Source organism: Paralichthys olivaceus, chromosome 13 (genome assembly GCF_024713975.1).
Source record: "Paralichthys olivaceus isolate ysfri-2021 chromosome 13, ASM2471397v2, whole genome shotgun sequence".
NCBI classification, from domain to species: domain Eukaryota; kingdom Metazoa; phylum Chordata; class Actinopteri; order Pleuronectiformes; family Paralichthyidae; genus Paralichthys; species Paralichthys olivaceus.
Genome location: NC_091105.1, coordinates 5,451,791 through 5,466,385, shown reverse-complemented (window position 1 = coordinate 5,466,385; position 14,595 = coordinate 5,451,791). Strand labels below are relative to the sequence as shown.

General features: G+C 40.9%; 1 protein-coding gene across 2 annotated transcripts in view; it reads right to left on the bottom strand.

Annotated features, from left to right (window-relative positions):
* Positions 1 to 14,595, bottom strand: part of LOC109633480 (mannosyl-oligosaccharide 1,2-alpha-mannosidase IA) — a 160,124-nt gene that overhangs the window by 34,000 nt on the left and 111,529 nt on the right. The window lies entirely within an intron of this gene.

The window sequence follows — 14,595 nt, the reverse complement described above, 5'->3', positions numbered from 1 at the left end:
AAACTAATAAAAAAGAGCATTTGCATAATAAGTGGATGAGCACAACAAAAGCAATACTTGTAAATGTAATATGGCAGCCCTGCAATAAATGTAAGCTCTGTGAAAATGATGGATTACAGTTAAGATTTGGGTTTAAGTGGCTGCAAAGTGGAAAATCTTGGGGGTTTTGACTTGTTGGATGTCAGAAGATTAATAGATCATTTACTTTACTTTTCAATTTTTACTTTTGTTATTTTTAGCGTTGCAGTCACTTTCTTTGTCGATCTGTCAGTTATTTTCTCAATCTTTGGGATTATAAATATCAGACAATTGTCACAGTCGAAGTGCATTGTCTTCAAATTGCCTTTGTGTGACTTGTCTTTACTATTATGTACACAAAGAAACATTGAAAACCTCATGTTACAGATGCTGAAAAAGATTTGTCATTTTAGCAAGGAGGAACATTTTTCAGTAGAATGTTTGCTAATAAAATCTTTTGGCTAATTTACAAACCAATTAATTTGACTCTACTTCAAATATAAACAGTATTACAACAATTAAAATAACTGCTTTTTAATGTGTGTCCATAAAATGTTGCTCTCTGGCACTGCTTCATCACAGAGCTCTATATAAAAAAAAAAGAAAAAAAAACGCTGAGTAAGGTTTTTGTTTCTATGACAAAAAAACACTCCCAGCAACATTCAGTGTCCGGTGACAGATCTGCTCCCATATGGGCTTAGTTTCTGTCTGAATAACATACAGCTCAGGATCGACAGATGGTGTGAACATCAGCGCCTTTCCGAACAGTTTAGAGAAGCGACTGGCAGTGCGCACTGAAAGAAAGACACTGGGTGCAGCGCTGTCTCTCTAGATGTGTGCATGTTTTGTTTCATCAACTCTACGTGTAACACCATGAGCTGCAGTTTCTGTGAGGATGTGTACCTGAGAACGAGAAGCTGTCGACTGCTTTAAAAGAACACGTGTACTATTCTCTACAACCTCCCTGGAATTACAAAGCATGGCGTGACCACTTAGCTTTGTATTTCTTGCATGACTTACCAGGGGGACTTTAAAGCTCAGAGTTTGGATTGTGACTGATGGGCGAATTTCTTTGAAACCCCAGCGCTGACTGCTGCAGGGCACAGACGGAAAACACTCAAGACGGATTTCATTGAGCATTTGTTTTTCTGAGGGAAGCGTGTGTGATCTGAGCCATAATTAAAAGTGTTTTCTGAGTGCAAACAGAACTCCTGCAGGGATGATAGAGAAGGTAGATCACAGTTATACAATGCTGATCATCGAGGTGAATGACAGAGGCTGCATGTCAGCAGCAGTGAGACATCAATCAAACAAACTTTGCATGAGATTGTGAGTATTAAAAGCGTTTTGTGCAGAAATTAAATCAAGTGGATGAGTTCACAGTTGGAATCATACTTCCAACAGCCAAACACCTCAAAACAATCGATCATGTGAAGTTGCCGCTCTTCAATCTCGTGCCTTCGCCCTGAAACACTGCGACAACTGAGGTTTAAATAATCGTTGTGTACAGATGGACGCTTCCTTTGAAAGAGCCTCCGAGAGTTTCTCTGAATGGGTCTCGTGCAGCCACAAGGGACCATGAAGTCACATTCAAGAGATTCAACAGAAATGGTTGAAGGAGTGAAGGAGAGCGAGAATCTGAAAAAAGGGAAGATATTTGTCCTCCTCAGTTCATCAAAGTGTTTTTGATTGGTGCTTGTGTTATTCAATTGCCCACACAGGCCAAAGAAAGAGTGAGAGATTGAGAGAAAGAGTTCTGTCACTCTCACTCAAACACTAAGATGTATGAACCTCCCTAGCTGAAGACGTGCTGTGAACACAGACTCTCCCACAGGGCCCGGGGGGGGACACTGTTTGCGTCTCCCCTTTCCTCAGACGCACATTGAAGCGTAACTACCTCTGGTGGAGTTTTTGAGATGACTCCTATATCCCTGGGCGATCTCACTTTGTGTGCGGATAGCAGGGATGTGGAGTAATGCTACAACCAAGATAAAGAAGATAAAGCTGAGGAGAGAAACAGGACAGAGTAACATTAAACAAAAAGGTGAAAAGATAGTTTAAGTGAACACAAATTAATGTTGCAAGTCATGGTTGCAACGTTGGAGCAAACTCAATGACATTTTTACTCTAGATTGTATATCATCATTGCATCTCTCAGGAAATTCTGTCTGGACACGTCTTAATGATTGATGTTTGAAGGACATCTCAGCAGTAGCTAGATTGGGCTCCATTACCCACACAGCGAGCAAGAGAACATGCACTGCAGCTGTAATGATACATTTAAGTCAGGACGCGGCTATTTGTTTGGAGAGGAAGAGTGAGGAACTGCCGCCCCGGCCCTGACAGACGTTCATCCTCCCCAATCACCTGCTCTGAAGGGAGCGATTCCAAACCTCTGCAAGGCCTGGGCCATTAGCTAATTCTGTTACACTAAATATGAAGAAACGGATCAATTACCGCCCCAGCTTCAGATTCAGATAATGTGTGTTTTAATGTGCGTCTGTGTACGGGTGTCAGATATACCATGTTTTAATGTGTACACTGTGGCTGAAGGCTTGATGTTGCACACAAATCAATAGTAAAAATCTGTGGTGAAGATGTTAAACCAATTATTTACCTGAGCTGTTACAAAGACCTGCAGCTTCCTCCAGGGAAGAAGTGAGGATGATGAATAATTGAATTTCCCCAGGCTGCAAATAAGCAGATTTCATTCATTATTTATCATGTAATTGATTACTGCGAGTAGGCATCCTAACCTGTCCCACAATTAATGTGCTGCTTTTTTATGTTCTTAATTAATGGCTACTGCAGCTTCATGAAAAACACACACTCAATTACATCTGGAATTGAAAAGCTGTAGCAGTTTGTGAGGAATCGCTGAGCTGGAGACAGGACGAGGACATTAATCAGCTGGAATTCAACAAAACAGACTTGGGTCTTCTTCACCAAACTGGACTGTTTTTCATATTGCTGATTTGCTGCTTTTGTGGCATTATTACATCTTAAGTTTTCCTCTTGACCCTAAATCCACTTTGAATCAACTTGGCCGTCAACAGTTTTGTTTGTTCTGATGCTGCAGTCGTCCCCTTTTCTAACTCCTCTCTGTGACACTGTGAATGGGACACATTTTCACTGTTGGTGCAGATTTCATATTTGGTGAGGGGTTATTGTTCTGTACACAAACAAATAGACACACAAAGACACACACAGAGATGTACAAACTCACAGTGGCACATGCATTTATCTCTCTAGCTCATGTTTGGAGAGGCTGCCACCCAGAACAATTCCACAGAGGCTCGTTTGGAATAAAAAGAAATGGCCAACACTGTCTGAATTCAAAATAACTTCTTGGCACAATGAGCCACAGTGTATGTTTAGGCTTGAAATACAAAATGCTATGAATTCAAATTTCTCATCAACAAAATCACCGACAAAGGCCCTGGCGAGCCTTTAATGCTAATCACATTGGTTGAAAAATGATCCGTTACAACTCTAAATGGAGTCATTCCCACCATATGATATGAAATTATTTCCCCATCTAGATAAAATTAGGTTTCTATATTCTTGTAGGATGCAGAGATTCATTGATATCTTTGTGACTTTGTAAATCCACTAGTTTGTGCATTCATGTGATGTTGGAATAATTGGAAAAAATGTTTCCCTGAGCGCTGGCAAGTCGGATCAACAACTCTGAAAGTTTGCGAAAATGTTGGTACACGAGTTTTAGAGTTGCTGACATCATTGCTTATAAATCAATTACCATAATTTTACAATCAGCTGTAAACAGCTTTTGTCACTTGCAAACCACACGTCCATCTTTCACTAGCGCCGAACACCAGACTCTATAACAAATACAGATGTTTTTTATGATCAATGCGCATGTTAAAAATGATTTATATGTCTGTCACACCCAACCTTTTTTTTGTTATTGTGGAATTATTGAACTGAGGTGTTGAGGTGTGGTTTAAACGCTCTACACATAAATACAACACATTTTGTCAAAGGGTCCATGTTATTTCCACATTCTGATGTCAAACATCACTGACTTATGTGTTTGGTGCTGTTGTTTCATTGTAGAGCTGTGATCCGCACAAGTTTCTCATGTGCTATTTTTAACTTTGTTTTCTAAAGGGAATGTATTTTGCTTTTCTTCATGTATTTTACCTTGAGAGACCTTGTGATGCACAGACATTATGTAGCTTCACACTCCGTCTCCAGCAACAAATCAGCCACCAGTCCCACCACGCACAGACTCTGTTTCCAGGAAGGAATTGATTGCAGCCAGAGCGTTGGGGATCAATACTTTCACTGGGAAAAGGCAGCTCGTTGACCCTTTAAATAATGCTGTGTTGTGTACTGAGGCAATAACGGGTCGCTGTCACGACTTCAAATTCTTTGGTCCTTGCAGGTGGTAAAATATCTCAGGAGTCCTCGGGTGAAATGAGTCATATTTTTATTTGCTAAAAGCAGTTTTTACTCAGATGTTCTTTGTCTGCTGTCAATCTAAAGTTAATTTTGAAGTTTATTCAGTTCCTCCTCAAAAAAACATGCAAGGACTCTTTTGCTTTCCTTTAATTGCTGGTGGACGGAGAGGTTACTCATAAGCCTGTGAAAAAAGGCCCTGGGGCTGTGAGCTTTGCAAAGTCTGAATGAAAAAGGCCTGTATGCTACAAGGCTGACATCATTAAAAACAGCCTAATGAGCCTCTGGATTTGATTTGTTTGGTTTGTGTCGCGTCCTTTCTGAGTGACATGAGAAAAAAAATCATTGCTTTCTCAACAGGGCTTCTATTGAGTTTTGGGCTCATTTGGGCTAGTGCCAAAGCTCTCCCAGACTGAGTCCAATTACTTCAGCTAAAATGTTATGTACCGCTAAAAAAGACTAATTAAACCATTTACACAAGAAGAAAGCTAAACGACTGATTGATTGAGAGAAGGTAGGGACACATTGCGAGTGACAGACAGAAAAAGGATCATGTGTTTTTCTTGTAGTTTAAAAACAGTATTTACATCCTTAACTGTGTGAGAATTTAAGCAGCCACAGAAATGTATCCTTAGAAGATTCAGTTTGGCTGCAGCTCAGGCAAAAAAGCTGCTAGCTTATTGTTGAGTGACAGATTTATTCAGAGTTATTATTAGCTGAACGTACAAGGCTCAAAAAAATATAAATAAGCTGCACGCTCTGATGCATATAGCATTTGAACAAGCTATTAATGCAAGATGTGTGAGCTGCTGGTTGATATTGTTCTTACCCGGTGCCTCTTAATTCCATAATAAAACTGAGAGATGTAAGAGTGGAGCGGAGCGCAGTTATTTTAACTCTGTACAAATGGGATTAGGTGTTTGTACACAACGCCGAATGGAGGTTTGGGAAAAGGGAGCTTTCCCGTCACGACTAAGCCCGGGGCGGGGACTACGGAGCGCGGCGTGGTTACTGTGTGATTATGATGATTCACTTTGATCTGAGGAAAGGAAATTTCTTCCAAGACCACGGTTCTGACGAAAAATCTGATGAGCAGATAAAACGCACAGTTAGGTACAGTGCTCCCACACGGGCAGCAGAACACACACATACATGAACATGACACAGTTCACACTCATCTACACGTAATGTGCTCATTTTTCTTACCTTAACAACTGACAGAGGTGATGATTTTGAATAGCAGCTGATTAACTTATGTCCATCAATCAGCTAATTGTTCCAGCTCCAACCGAGATAAATGAATGAAAGGTATATTCAAATCTGCTAATGTCACTATTGTGTGCTGTCAGCTATAAGACCACACACCATTACTTTGTTAATGAATGAATTTTTAAGCCGTGAACCAAGATAAAAAAAAAAGAGTCTACAGTCATGCTAGGTGCTCCGTGAGGCTTTAGCACAGCAGTGCTGTGAGCTAAATGCTAATCTCAACATGCAAACATGCTCACAACGTCAATGCTAATATGTGAATGATTGATACGTATAATGCTTTCCATGTTCAGAATTTAGTTTTGCCTGTTAGCATTGTGACACTGCTAATCAGCACATTATTTTGTCCATTATCTGCATCAAATTGGTTATAAGGCTAACTCTGCCTCTAAGTTTGTGCTGTGCATGATCTCTGATATATAAACTCAACTCAACAAATAATATAAACTGCAGCTCAAGATGATGGGAATGTTCAGATTCAGATTTTCACCCGCTGGTGTTGTTAAGACATAATGGTCAGGAGCTCACCAAAGTTAATAATCCTGTGCAGGACTTGAACCCTTGTACCAAATTTCATACCAATTCATCCAGTGGCTCGTGATGAACAGACTGATATATGCATTCCTTTAGCATAGCTTAAAACTAAGAATCTAATGTAAAGCCAATTCCTAATTATTTCAGATGATCATACAAGATCTTTGTGAATTCTCCTAAATCACAGGAAGCACTACTCTTCTTCTGCATAATCACCACATTCAGATTCAGCATCACCAACACAATAAATCATCCACGTTTACGTTTTCCCCTGCACTGGCATAACATACTGTATATCTCCCGTTTCAACCAGACTTCATTTTCCAATTTTTCTTTGCCTCTCGACACAGCCGGTTTGATGGTGTCAGAAAAAGCACTGTACCCTTCAGCTGGCAGGACGGTATATTCTTGTCTCTTCCTACAGGATGGCTAAAAGTGATCTACTCCATGCACACTGCTCACTGGAACATGGAGGCTCAGATTTACTGGATTGGCTCCCCATATATAGTAACTGATTGCACTGGGAAAAAAAATAAAGAAAGAAAGCTGGCATACATTTATCTCCACTACGGTATAACCTGCAATAAATGATGGGAGAGAAAAGAAAGCAGCAGACTGAATCAGACTGCTGCTTGAGCCAAAACAAAGAGAAGCTATCCTAAATTGATTTGTGGAATTATTTAACTGATTTTGAACAATGTTTTAAGGAGAAACGTCCAAGAGATACAAGAGAATACCATAATTGAAACACGTTTGAGGATCTGCTGCAGGAATCACAACACAATTGACGGAGGGAGCAATGTGAGGTTGGATACTCTCACATGCATGCACTGCAGTCTTTCAACTTACACGTGCAAGAAGCAGTGGGCAAAATAATACAGTTCTTCCGTGCTGATGAACACGGATAAAGATGCGATTGCACCCAGGTGCTTCTGTGAGACATTAATTCAGATCACACAGCCCAGCGCCACACAGTTCAAAGTACACAGTCACTGCTGCATGGTGCAGGTGCATATGGCCTGACAGCTGACATTTGGGTAATATTGTGGCCAGAGGCGAATGATGCAACTGCAGCACAGTCTGAAAAGAGGTCAAATTAAGAGGACATAACCAGGAGGTGTGGCAGGGCCTGGAAATAGTCATGACTAAGCGGATTACATTACCGTTTTTTGTTCCTTTGAAAAAGAAATCAGGTTGAACTCTAATGTCCCTGAGTGGGAGGTGCAGAATCAGCTCTATGAGGTGATTAATTCAATTACCTTAAAAGAAAATGTTGTTTGATGTTGTTGTGTACCGAGTGAAATGTTCCAACCACAAATGTAATTTTCTTTTTTTCAAGGCATCACTCATCTGTCAGGTCTCCCAGAGATTACACACTGTATAGTATCAATTTGTTTTCCAAAGAACATTGTGATGGAAAATGTAATTGCTGCCTGCAGAGGTTCACAGGCATCATTTTTTTTCAGCCACACCTACGAACCACAAGCAAGGCGAAACAGAGTGATGTCAGTCCTGCACTACGCACGACATCAGAGACAACAAAATTACTTTGGCGAAGGTTAATAAAAGATTGTGACATCTTTTGTGAGAAAGATCAACATATTTCCTGAACTCTACCAAGGGCTGTGAGTGCCTATTTATTCTGCTGCAGCTGGTGCGAGCAGACTTTGTATGGAAGCAAAATAAATGCATCGTCAGTGAATATTTTATTGATATGGTCAGTATGTGCTTTTCTAGCCTGACAAATACTTTTTCTAATTATATTGATAAAAAATGTAATTATTTTTATTGAGGTCAAAACTTTTCAAAACCAAAATATTGATATTTGTTGTTGCAAATACATTCTGCTGTCATCACCGTGGACTGGAGTTAAATACTGCTGACTAATAAAAGTCACACCACAATATAATGAAGAAAAACACATTCTGAAAAATATATCAGCTCAGGAAACTTGTGTTCGTGCTCACATCTGTTTAATTTGTGAGGGATGGCTCATGTTTTGTGCTCGTGCTGCAGAAACCTAGTATTATGGAAGCATGCACTTCTAATTAAAGAGAAAGTCACAATTATGTCGTCACAAACATCTTGTAATTTTGACAAAGCATGTTATCAAGGCTAAAGTTTCATCGTTCTTTTAATATCTGGCATAAACGGGGCTTCATATAATATTTATCTATTCATTATGAGAAATGAAAACATCTCAGCATCAACCAGTGTGAATTCAGCTGCATTACCTCAAGCTATGCCGGGGGGGGGGGGGGGGGTTGTGGACATTTTCAGGTAATAATAACTGGACAACAACAGTGCTACCGATTACACAGGACATTTCATGGGAGGAGACATGCGGGCTCATTGTCTGTGGAGCTCTCGCTTTGATCTTCACCATTAGATTTCCCTGTGGGCAGCCTCACTCTTGTGGTGCACTCGAAGCTGTGTGGGTAGATAAGAAGCGTTACCTCCAGTGGCTGCCACCTTCATCAGACTACAAGCAGACTGCCTTATTAATGTTATCCGGTGCCCTGTTATCTGATAAAAATATTACCAAGTAGACCTTGTTGCTTTAACACCAACTCCGACTCTGCTCTGTTGCAGTGTAGAGCAGACGATTTCAGGTAAGTGACTCAGGATTTGATAACTACTATTTTACAAAGTGTATTTTTCACTATGTGTCTCCACCTCCTCCAAGCCAAAATTACCCCAGATACGAAAGCTGCCATCTTGGACAATGTCATCACTTGGAGCCGGAGTCTGCTCGGTAGCAATCAGGGAATGGAGCCGCAGTACCAAACTGCCTTTCGACCAATTACGAGTCAGTATCAGCTGTCAATCAGGATGTTTCACCAAATCTTTACAGCATCCAATAACTAATTAAAAATACACTTACGAGAAACACTTGAACATATGTTAGTGTGGTAACAGCTAAAACAACCTAAACCATCTTAAAGAGAAAGTTTGGTTGACATCACATCCACTGACATGGAGGAAGCAGGATTTAGGATTTTTACGGCAGCCAGGGGAAAATCAAGACGTCATGTTGTTCATTTTTACAGACAGAACTGTACCACTAACAAAGAGAAAAGGAACTGAACCAAACTTTTTATTTCTATTAAAGAAGAAATAGATGCTGGGGCCAGTGGAGAAGTTATGTAATTGGTTTGTGCTTGAACAGTGTGTAACACCAGTAACACCTTCCACCGTGACAACCCTAATTACCACAGAATATATCAGCGGAGAGGGAGATTTTCTGGAGGAGCTGTGAGAAACGAGAGACGAAGAGAGAAAGACAGAAGAGATGTGCAGGCACATGTACAGTGACAGATCATTTTCATATTCTTCCTGCGTATCAGGCTGTGACTGAGCTTTAAGAAATACTGATTGACATCAGTCGTGATAGGAATATCAATTTGCTCTGCGTGATCAATTTGCTCTGCATGATCTTCTCAAGCAGGCGAGTAAAGGTCAAATCATTCAGTCTTAAAGCAAACATTGTTCCTCAGTTAATGCATGCAGCACACACTGCACACTGACATGAAGCCGAGCTCTCCTGGCATTTAATGATGTGACTTAATGATGCTGTGGCAGCAAGAAAAACATCCAAATAGAAAAACAACCTAAATAGAGAAAAATAAAGACACCGTCATCTCGGAGGGGAATTAACATTTTTCTCAAAATTCGTGTGTGTGATATTTATATTGTCTGTGTGTGAGCTCTCTCCTGTGTTATGACCCAAATGTTTCCAAAGAGAAGTGGGTCACCCAAATTAGAAGGAAAAACAACATGGACCAGTGCAAACACTATAAACCCCAAACACCCAATTCCCTCATAAAGTGACTGCTTTTGTATGTTGCCACCAGATTTCACCCAGAGACCTACAGGCTATAAACAAATAATAAAGTTTATGAACCTCAGCAGAGAAAAACAAAGCAGAGAGAGTCTCAGTGTTCAGTTGGAGTGAAGTGACTCTGGAGTAAAGAAGGTTTGTGTCCCTTTCAATCTTATTAGTTATAGGGACGATAATGTGATTACATTATCGAAGGAAAACATACCTCCGCCCTTAAATTCCCCTTTAATCAAATCAAGCTGCACCAAATTGTACGAAGTGAATATATCTGGATATGCCTTTTTCAACTGGATCCCTGAAATATTAGTGAAAACACCGACATTGAAAACATACCCAGGTAAGAAAGGTGAGTATTTCAATGTGAGCCACAGCAGCATTTCATTTCTCAGAGAACATTTGCCTTGATATCAGTAGCTGTGCCTCAGTCTTGCAGCAAGTTTAATTTTAGAACAAGAGCTTTGACCTTTATTTGGAGGCTTGAAAGTTTTTTGCCGAACAAAATGAGGTTCACGGTGTGGTGGCTACCAATAACTCGTAATCCTTTATGTACCAACAGAACAAAACACATGAACCTACTCTTTTTCTCCCTGGGTATCTCTATTCTTCTCTCTATAAATCCTCCATCTTTATTCACACCTCCTTTCTGGCTTTCTATTCTTCTTTCCTTCTACCATTGTCTTTCTTGACTTTTCCCATTTGGCTCTTGACTCTTCTCTCTTCACTTTCTCACCCACCAGTATGTCTCTGTTCTTCTTCTCTGCTTCTGTGCATCTTTCAGGGGCAGAAATAGTCCGTCACACATGGGAGAAGACCAATTACAAGGGGAGTCGAGGGGCCCTTTCCCCGAAAAACTGGGGATTTTAAGAACATATTCCTCCATTTCCACTTAATTTGACATGGTCGTGTAGTTCTTTTGACTGCAACGAAGACGGAAATTAGAAAACCTTTGCTTGGATGATTATCCAACACAATGCATTATTCTATTAGCACATAAGGAAATGGTCTTTCATTTTCTATGCAGCAGACAAACTAAGTCGGGAGGGTTCCCTCTTATTGGACGATTAGGAAGCCAAGTCTTTAAAGGCAGCCAACAGAGTTTATTACCATTATCTCAAAACTTTTGCCTCGTCATTATCAGAACAAAAACTATAAATTCCTTCCTGAAAGTACGGCTTCTTCCACTTTTTTTTTTTACTGAAAAGTCAATGAACCTTTCATTTACTGTCAGAGCTGTGACATAAAACAGGAGCCCTGAATAAAACATAACAGATATATGTACATACCCTGCACACTATGTGGGTACCATGGTATTAGGATGGCAGAGAGGCAGATGATACTGCGCTCTTCTATACAATCTAACTCTATCTCCAGTCCTCCGCCTCTCCCTCTGCCTCTGTATCACCTTCTCATGCACTCTTACATTTGCTCATCAGCATAAAAACACTTCTTCTCTCTTCCCCACCTCTCCTCATCCCCCGCTCCCTCCCTCTTCATCTCCTCCTTCCTTTTGCTGATGAGCATATGAACACATCTTTCTTCTCCTCTGCCGGCTGCTGCCTCCCTCTGTCCCTGCTGCTTCAGCTCAGCCCACAGGCAATTTTCACACAAGGCTGATTGAATTCATTCACTCCCTCCTTTTTCCCTCCACTGTTCTCTGTTCTAGCTAAAGGAAAGGTAAAAAAACAACATGGTCTTCACACCACACATGTTTATGTGCATATAAATGAAGCCTGACAAATGAAACACACACACACACAGAGGGCAGTACGTAGACATACAGTGTGCATGCAGGCGATGGAGAAACTGAGTTAATATACAACACCTATGTTCTTATATCAAGGAGTAGAGGCACATAGAATATGCACAAGCACCTGAGCAGACACATGTTAATGCATATGCATGTGCCGAGGCAGAACTAAATAGAAACGGATCCAAGCTAGTCCCATGATAACTACCTCCGAGCTTATAAAAAGATGAGTAAGTATTCTTATGTGTTTAAAGAAAGCTGTTGTATTTTCTGATATCAACTTTGGTTTGTGGGAAATGGAGGATGATTATTAGCTTGGTGGCAGCACACATTTTATTAAATCTGCTCTGATGATGGATTAACGTAAAGAGGCTTTGATAAGTACTGTGACAAGCAGCCATACAACCACTACTTTGCAAATAGCCATCTTCAGTTTCTAGGACTATGATGAAGATGAACAAATTAAGATTTAGCTGTCAGCTTCTAATGTGACATGCATGATAAAAATATGTTTATATATGAACAAGAACACTTCTGATGGGCCCTTTTCACTTTTTGCTACTGAAATTTTCACAATAAAAGCAGCCTTAAGTCACAGTCTATTGATCTAAATGCAGGAAAAGGAGCAGGAGGGCCGTGACCATGCCCATTTGAAGTTTATCCTTGGGACCATTATCCTTCTGGGCCCAAAAAGAAACACACAAATAAAAAGCACACAAACACATTCAAAACAACAGGTTATTAATGTTCAGGTGTTCCAGCTTTGCTCCGAGCATTTCTCCTGCAAACCGCATCCCGCAAGGAGCCATAATCATTAACCGCTCCCCAGCTATCATTTACAGCAGCTGCCCAGTGTCCTCTGGTCAAACAGGATCCACAATCTCGTAACAGTCATTGTATCTCAGGTGATTTAAGTCTCTGCAGCAGCAATACACCGTCAGACTGTGGGTTTTATCATTCGGATGGAACAGCAAACGTCAGAGCAACAGTCCCTAATGGGAGGGGGGGGGGGGGGGGGGGGGGGGGGGGGGGGGGGGTCGAGAGGAGGGGGATCGGGTAGCAATAAATCTCACTCTTATGCACCCTTCACAGAAAACACACGAGTGAGCCATATGATGGATAACTGTGCCTGTGTACGGGGTCTTGAAACGCCTGTCAGGAAACTGAGGTGGCGTGCTCAGTCTCCAGAGAATGTGTACTGTAAATGCTAATAAAGTCCAAACACAAAGGGAAAGAATGAGAGGAAAGGACCCGCAGTCGACCCACACAGACTGAGGACAAGAGGAGAAACATTCAAACATGAAAAAACGTGGCGGTGGGGTGTCTCTTTTTACAGATCTAATTTATGCAGATTAGTGTCCTCATGTGACCTGGGAGGATAAGAGAACTAAGAAGATAATGCACTATTCTTTCTTTGCACGCTCACATCCCAGCACTCACATTAGATAATGTCATTATCGATGCCATATATAGAAATTTACATGCACCAGTGAATAAAACAGAAGAACATTTGCATGCATGGAATTAATGGCAAGCAAATGTGGTATAATGGATTCGGCTCTGCATTGTGCTCCAGCAATGTATTCGTATTTCACCCATCCAACGGTGGTGGACAATTTTTATGCTGCTCTTCCCTCAACTCGCTCGGCCAGCAAATCAATGTCCATTAAACCGACTTGAGTGTTCATATGTCACTGGATCCTCTCTCCATTAATTCTGCTCCTGCACAGACTTCCGCCTCCTCCACTGAGTGGCTTTCAAAACAGGACAACTACCGAGCGTGTTGTGAGCAGGCTCCAGAAGGCTGCTATAGGCAGACGCTCATTACGGTGACACGTCGAACTCCACTGACTTCACAATGTACTGATAATGAACTGAGCCGTGCAGTTGTCACAGGCACTTTTTAAACATTTATTTATAAAGCCATGGTTTGCAGAGCCTTCATACTTCTGCTGCTTCACACCTGGATGCTGTCCTTCATATCCACAGGCTTTTTACACCTGGACTGAGTGTTGCCTCTTCAAGGACATGACTGGGGTAGTTTTTCAAGCACAGTGAAATATTCGTCATCCACTTTGCCTTCCAACTTTAAGCACAAGCAAAGAAATACACTAACAACAATGCACAGAATATATGTAAACTCATGGCAGATAATTAAGTACTAACAGATTTTTACTGAATAACAAATGCACATGGACCGGCACAGTTGTGTCACTCAGTCCATCCAGCACTATCTAACTACTGACATGTGTTAGGTCAGTTAAATGACAAAAAGTCACTGATTCATTGATACTCAATGAAAATTTCATAACACTTAACAAATCAGTGACAAAAAAGAAATTCTTCGCTTCCATAACTCAGCACAGCTCCTAGAAATACAGCCTTTAAATAACTTCAAAGTCTCCACGACCACACTTCCTCTGTATTTAACACATGTATGAATAATTAATGAGACATTAGGATTTAATGAGCAGCAGAGCCACATCTAGGAAGTATTTGGTGACCATCAACAGCCAGTTTGACTTGAACCCCAGTGACTGCACAGGGAACTAAAAAGGTCCCATCACAAAGTGAAGATGACGAGTTGCACGCATACAACTCTGGACTGAACCAGGTCATCTCCGACTATAGACTTGAGAGAGGCTAATGTCAAACACACAGCATGTAAAGAGGATCATGTCCATACAAGGAGGTGGATTTTTCCTCTTTGTAATAATGAGCTGCCCCCCCCCAAGCATCAGTGACATGCAAACAAATCATGGAC